Source organism: Mycteria americana, chromosome 19, assembly GCF_035582795.1.
Source record: "Mycteria americana isolate JAX WOST 10 ecotype Jacksonville Zoo and Gardens chromosome 19, USCA_MyAme_1.0, whole genome shotgun sequence".
NCBI classification, from domain to species: Eukaryota; Metazoa; Chordata; class Aves; order Ciconiiformes; family Ciconiidae; genus Mycteria; species Mycteria americana.
The window spans coordinates 4843904-4851740 of NC_134383.1; the positions used below are offsets into that span (position 1 = coordinate 4843904).

The window sequence follows — 7837 nt, forward strand, 5'->3', positions numbered from 1 at the left end:
AAAATCAGCATTAGCAGCAAATATTTCTCCATGGCAAATTAGTGTGACCCACTGAAGCTCAACTCCTAGCAAAATGTGTTAAGAGGAAGCCCAAGGACTATGCATGCTCACATCTGTGACTAGTTCAGACGTGTCTGTACACAAAAGCCAAATCCAAACAGTGCAACCTTGGGAAATGCTTGTTTTAATATTTAAACCATATCACCTGGACTCATCTATATGCATTTGTTCCTAAGGACAGGATTCACCTCCCCTAAAAGCTAGGTATTTCATCTGAAGTGTTCTTCCAGGCTGCTCCTTTATTCAGGCAGAGAACAGCATGCCTCTACAGGGTAATTATTATCTCGGATACACCTAACATGAATGAGATGAATTGCTGTCTGGAGGTGCTTCTTTCTTCCTTTTGGCTATAAAGACAACCTGAGTGACTACTGTAGCCTCAGAGTTAAATTAGATGAGCTGTATCCCATCCTAAGCAATTTTGTACTAGGAGATCTTATTATGTTTTACAGCTATCAAGCACATTATATGGGGAAGGGACACACACAAATCAAGCAAGCAGAAAACTCAGGTCTCATCCTTTCACTGGGACCTTACTGCTGCTATTGATTTTACTGTGGAAGCACTCAGATTGTGGGGACCAGCAGCTGTAAAAGCCCTGGAAAAGACTGATGCCCCCAGCAAACAGTGGTCCTCTCTGCACCACTTTACACAGCAACGCTGCAAGTCCACCCTATTCCATCAGTGCTTGAGGTGGGAGTCAGAAAATGGAACAGGCAAAAACACTTAGTAGGGGGCTGTGACACCATACCAAGTTGACACGATAATCAGCTAGGACCCTGGATTTGCTGGTTGGTCTTGTACAAGTCACTGCCTCTCCATGACTCAGTTTCTCCATCTGTAAAATGGAGATGATGCTCCTGACCTCCTTTGCCAATTATTATTAGACCTACTGATGAAAAAAACCCAACCCTAACACATAGGTGTTACTACTCACTAACTAGGGGCATTTTACAAATGCCTTTAAGTATGATACTAAGAAGGCCTAGTTCTGCAACCTTCCTCAAACTAAGCACGGTAAAAATAGATACCACAGACATGACTTATAAAAGGAGAAGAGCTACAGGGAAAAATCGAAACTCAGCTAACATTTTCTATTTAAGATAACATTTCAGAACTGTTAAATGCAAATGCTTCACTAAAACAAGACTACAAACCACTTAAGTACATCTTGCACCTAACAAAACTTTGCATTATTTGTGGATAGAATAGCTTTTCACAACATTAACCATGCTATCCTGAGCCATTTCCAAAGTCAAAGACTGTGAAAACTAGTGAATTCATTTGCTAGCCAAGTCCCAGTCCTATAACTTTCTGTACGTCTTACTTAACTGACTTTATTCTAATTTGCATCAAACGAGCGGTTGGACTGGTTCTTGGCAGCAAACGATATCCAGTGTAAATTGAAGTCAAGGACATTTTCCCAAGAGGAAAGCAGGTGAAAGGTAAGGCTGGATTTTCCTACAGCATTAACTGCCCCAAGACTGAAAGCGCAAGGTGAAACTCTGCCCACGTACAGGGACACGCTCAGCGTTGGTGTATGGGGAGGTGATGGCAATGGTGCAGGCAGAGCACCTCAACTCATGCCGGCTTCGTGGAAGGCTCTGAAGAGAGTGCAAAGGCTCCTTCCTCTCTTTATGGCCATTGCTCCCTTCAAGGCCACCACTCCACGCGTACGGACCTACAGCATGTAAACCTTTCTCTTTCTCTGGATGGAGCTAAGTGGCAAGGGAGCTTTTTCATCGTGATTTTCTGTATCGTGGCAGAAACACAAGTAACAATGTTACCAGTGCACAATCAGAATAGCTGGGCTTTTAGAAACTGGTGAGAATTGGCACCATGAGTTTCTTATGCTCATTGTGCAAAGGCCCCACGTCACAGCACTAGCACTTTCTCTAATTCATTTTACCTTTCAAATTGCTCATCTCCCACCTGCAACATCTTGGACTGCCTGTGTGACTCTGAAGTGAGACACTGAGTTACAAGCACAAAGGATGCTGTGGGACCAAAGCAGAAGCACTGGCAGTGAGGGCACGGAGACGCGGCCAAGCCCCTTCACGTGGCTTTGACAAATATGAAACAAGTTTTTCTTGATCCTAAGTATTTTCTGTACGAGGCCGAGTGCAAGGTCTGTATGGGTAGGATTTCACACTGCTCTGGGCTGCATACAAATCCATGTGATTTTCAAATTCCACAGGTAAAATGCCATTTGCAACTTCGTATCACAGCCTAAACATCCCAGTTGTGTAACACCTTGAACTCTTTCATCAAAACAATTTTTTCTCACCCCAGAAGCCTTCTCTGAATTTTACTCAAGGACACAAATGTGACCTTTGTTGCTAGAGGACAGAGTTTCAGAAGGAAATACAAATGAAAAATGAAATACATACAGATCCTCTGAAGTATCTCAAAAGGTATGAGGAATTGAATAGAGAATGCTCTCCCTCCCTCCCCACCTTTTAAAGCAGCCAACAAAACTCCACTGCAATGATATCGCATGTAAATGAAAAAAAAAAAAAGAAAAAAGAAAGAGGGGGACACAGCATTCTCTGTTAAATGCTTCACCAGATGCCTACCACCTTGCCTGCTCTGGTAGCAGCTCTGTACAATCCACCCACTTTTCTGGGAATGCAAAAGTGCAAAGGCAAAATGAAAAAATAGTTTAAAACCAGTCATTTTTAAACATGGTTTACTCTTTCTTCCACTAAGCTACTGAAGCCCACAGTTTTCAATAACCTTTTCAACTATTGGCCATTTAAATTTTGCTTCCTGCCTACAAATCTGCTAGCATTGTTATAGACAGGAATACCAAACACAGAGGTCAATCTGTATCACAGCAATGGTTGCTGGCTGTCAGCTCTTGTAAACCATGAGCCATCACTTTGTCAGTCTCAGCCTTTGGCTTTGCAAGCTCTGACTAAAGATCCTGACTTGCTCTGCTAGCAGCTGTTGCAAGCTGTGAGCCAGCATCTTGGCATTCTCAGCTGAAACACTCACTGCTTCTGTGCTCACAAACCGTCATTTTCAGTTAGCAGAACTCTTGGGTGACATGGCAGCAATGCAAGGACATCACAGGGTAAAAAAAGGATCAGCTGTTTGAAGACCCACATTCAACCAATTGACTGATTTTTAATCACTTTCCAATAAAGGTCAGCCAGACAGTAAACATCTGGCTGTGGCACCTCAGCCACCTTCCAATGAGAATTATCTTGCTAGTCAACATCTAGTCCTGCTGTATCAGTTGTCAATTACTTGTGCAGTCACATTAGTGCAATGACCTGCTTTTCATAATAAAAAAACCCAAAAGTCACAGGACCAAAATTTTCTAAGCAAAAGAGCATCTTTGCCAGATAACGTTTACTTTGTTTCCACACGAAATTAGGAAATAATTCTTGCCCATTCAAAGTGACTTTTGACAAATAACGGACAACATCTTTCCAAAGGCTGTGTATGGAAACCTTTGCTGACCAGAGACTGCCGTTTCTAGACAGCATTACTTACAAATGTATAGCACACATACCATGTATTTTACAAGCGAGTCTACCCCAAAGCTTCCTTGCCTACATTTGCATAGGTGCTTTGGGGTAAACATACCTCTGCATTACTACCGGTTTTCTCTTCCCACGTGTCCAGCTTTAGCTGCACATAGGCTCATCCTCGCATCCCTCTTTTAACTGTCCCTTTTTCATCCTGTCTTCATCCTGAAAAGTTAGCTTGCCTCTGACATTTGACAGGCTGTGATGTCTGTCAGGAATGAGGTTGGGTACATTGTTCCAGAGGAGTAGATTCAGACTGCAAACTACAGGTTGGCTCTGCAAGTTCTAGATGCACTGGTTTGCACATTAACCATGCACATCAGATGCACATTAACCAGCACATCAGATAACATTTTAAAAGGAAAAATGTATTGTTTTGCCTGAGAATGATGAAAGCATCAAGACAGCAGCTGTTTGAAAGAAAGACTAGAATTTACAAATTCCTATAAATCACTTATGATTGCAAATGAAATGTTGGAAATGTCACCGCATTTAAAGAATAAAGTAATACTGTGTTTCCACATCAACTTCCAAATCCTGACTGTACCTTTGCACAGCCCCAGGAAGTTTGAAAGAGGAAGAAGATCAATTTTCCTTACTGTTTTTATACCATGTTCAACACAAATTCAGTAATGGTTCATATTAATAGCACTAGGAAGCAGGAAGATAAAATACCAAGAAGAGTAAGAAAGTCCTAGATACTGTGTTTCGCTTGTGGCTTCTGTTTTCTTCTTCAGAGACAGAAAATTTCAACAAAAGATTGCTGCTAAGCAATATCCCCCCCAAGAAACGTGCAAGTTTTACTTCTTATCTTTTTGAACTTTCTTTAGGCAGGGAGCAGCTAGCTCAGTTGTTGATAGTATGCCCTGACAGACACACCTCTGTAGCTCACTATTTTAAGTAGTCCAGGATTACTTTAGATATATTAGAAACAGTCATGGCTTCTTGATGACCGACGTGAAAAAGTTTTGAATGAGCAGTTCTCCGCAACAGAAAGAATACAAATGACCGTATTTTTGTAGAAATCTAAGCACAAAGTCTGTAAATAAGGATTAGAGATAAAAAGACCAGTCACTTCCCCCACACCTAACTACCTCTTCTTCAGATGATGTGAAGAAATAAATGATATACTAAAAAAATATATATGAAATGATACATTTCATCCGTGTTATCTCTTTGTGGATATACAAAACTCACCTCAGCAGTATATCAGCTTCAAAAGGGTGAGGGTAGGCCAAATCCTTTTGTAAAATCGAGATAAAACTTTCACTGAAACAGACTACAGCTGCGGTGACTGTGCCAAGTCCCTAGGGATAGCAAGTCAGCATGGTACTTACAGCGAGGCACACTATAGTTCACCATTTAAAATGCTGTCTTAAAAGCTAGGAATTAAGCCTATTGCTCCTCATAATTTCCTACCCACCTTTGGTTAACAAGAATGAAAATTAGAAAAAAAGCAGATGTAGCTTTCCATGAACTCTGTACAGCACTACATAAAACAGAATGTGCAATTCCCCGATCCCAGGAAGGTGAATGCTGTAGGCACTCAGACAAGGAGTGGTTTACGACCAATGCCTAAATTACCAGTGTCAAAATACCGCCTAAGCTTTTGTCTTAATTTGGCTCCTGAGAGCTCTAGATAAGTGCTTGGTTCATCACTTGTGGCCTGTGAATTATGGCTTAACATTTCTGGGTTAAATTAAGAGGAAAAAAAGGTAAGATTTAGCAATAGCTTTTCCCTCTTCTACTGAGAGGGGAGTCTCTCCTCTCCACCAAGTAAAGAAACAGGGAATCCTCAAAACTTCCCACCTTTGCTAAAGGATGGACCCAGAATACATTCTCAGCCCCTTCTACTTGCCTTCACTAACCGGTTGCAGGCTACTGGAGATAGCTGGCTGCAAAGCCTTGTTTTAAAGGCTACTTAAAGCACAAGGGAATCATACAGCTCATGTACATACCTGCCAGTATGTGCCTAGCTCATCTGCAGTTCTATCCCACCTTTGAAAGATGATTTCAGCACCACAAATCTATCACCTGAAGTTCAGGTTTTGGTTTACACTTGGCCTCAAAGGAAGAAAAACAGAACACTATCACTGGAGATGGGCCTGTGCCAGTACACCAAGACAGACACACCTTCTGCTCTCTGAAATCTTATTTTTGCTGGTGTGAAAGCAAGGAATGAACAAGGAAAGCACTAAGCACCGAGGCTGCTATGCTCCCTCTGCTGGCTCTCCCTGAGGAAAGGCAGCAAGCCTCCACCACACCTTCTAAAAGCAAATTTAAGTATAGATCTACCACTCACTCCTGCGTCTTCAGGTACTTCTAAAGCTGCATGCTGCCGTTTTTGTTAATGCAGGCCCCAATTCATACAAGATAGGAGGCATATAAATAACACAGCAAAGTTCAACAGGCAAATCGCAGGAAAATGCATTACATTCTCCTTACTCCAAAAGCCCTTACAAACACTTACACCTTTGCTTCACAACCTGAACAAATTTGAGAATCTGAGCACAGGTATCAGCAACGTGCAGTCTTCACACACTACAAGTTAAGGAACGTGGTCTTCGTGTGTTAAATAACAGCAAAGCATTCTCCTGGCTTTCTTTTTACAGGACTTGCATACAGACATAGGAACTTGGCGTAGGATCAATATACGTCTTAATTCTGGTGAAGAAGTGCGAGAGACGTAATAATTCAGAAGGGACACGTTATTTTTCTAGACTGATATTTAGAAATCAGGAACAATGCTAATTCATTTTGCCTTCTAAACAGGTAAAACAGCTGAATTCAGCTATGAATGTTGAGACACACTAGAAACACACATGATGATTACAGCCCTCTGGCACAGACCCATGTATATTCCTCTCTATACATGCCACGTCTTGCCAAACCAAGGCAACAAGTGCTTCACTGGCAGGATTCAGTTGTGCACAGGCACTTGTCCAGAACTGCAGCCCGGGTTCTCATGTGGGCTCTATTCCTGGTACCTTTTCAGCAGGGCCAAATGACAAAACACAACATCAGTGGCAAATGACTACTGTTAACAAGGATAATTCCTCCCAGCAGTGGGATATTACGCTGTCCAACCACGGTATGTTGGTTCACGGGGAACAAGAGATTTGCCGTTTTACAGAGTTTCTCATCTTCAACAATCCCTTCAGTGGACAACATTAATGAAATTTCTGCCACAGAACTTTTTAACCATCAATTTTGCACTTTGAACTTGGCAGCTCCATACAGATCATTTATCAGCAGCAAACCTGGCTCAATACTTTGTAAATATTGTTAAGCCGTGGCACTGTCTATAGGGCTTTCCCAGTTTAATTAATTTGCTACAAAACATACCCTTGAGAAGACAGATGCATCAGTGTAAATATCGCATGTAGACCAGGGTGTATGGGGTACTTTGTTGCCAAACACTTTTCTAATTTGCATTTCTAACATTCGTCCCCAGGCAAAAGCATTCATGATTTATAGAAGACAAACGCAAAAACTGCCCAAATGACCCAGATAACACTCAATCACAAACCATTACTAAAAAGTACAGAGCAGTTGTTTTTACAAATCTGTGAACAGCAGTATATAATGATACACATTCTTGTTTTCCATCTACCAGCTATTTCTCGCCACTGTTTTAGAAATCCCAGTTCCCAGTTAAAAATTGTAGATGAACAAGATAAAGTATGCTAGCCGTGTTTTCACATTTTCCAGCCCATTGTCTTTACCAACAGATGTGACGGACAACGCAACTGCATTCCTGGAAGGCATTTCCCTATTTCCAAGTCCACGTTTCCTTTCACATATCTGCCCACTTCCAGCCTCAGTAGTCTAGCTTGATGTCAAATATGCTCACTGTACCTCTTGATCTTCTTGCTCTAGTATCTTTTCCAGCAATAGAGAGGACAATCTCCGTAATGGGTAAGACGTGACACATGCAGATTCACTGGACACAGTCAATATATTACTGCTTTTGCATATGGCACATACTGTGAAATCTCCAATACTTATATACATATGAAAAGGTTTTATATTCAAGTCCCAGGACACAATCCAGTTCTCAATACAAACAGCAGAAACTGAACATGAAACCTTTCCAGATACACTTCTGTATCTTGCGTAACATTCTAAGATTAAAGAATGCCATGGAAAAAGACCAATACACATAAACTGAGAAATGCAAACAGCTTCGCTTTTTAATATAAGCGATGTTTAAGGAGGTATGATACTTGAATCACTGAAAA

General features: G+C 41.4%; 1 protein-coding gene across 1 annotated transcript in view; it reads right to left on the minus strand.

The window, feature by feature from the left end:
- Positions 1–7837, minus strand: part of SCN3B (sodium voltage-gated channel beta subunit 3) — a 61858-nt gene that overhangs the window by 27145 nt on the left and 26876 nt on the right. The window lies entirely within an intron of this gene.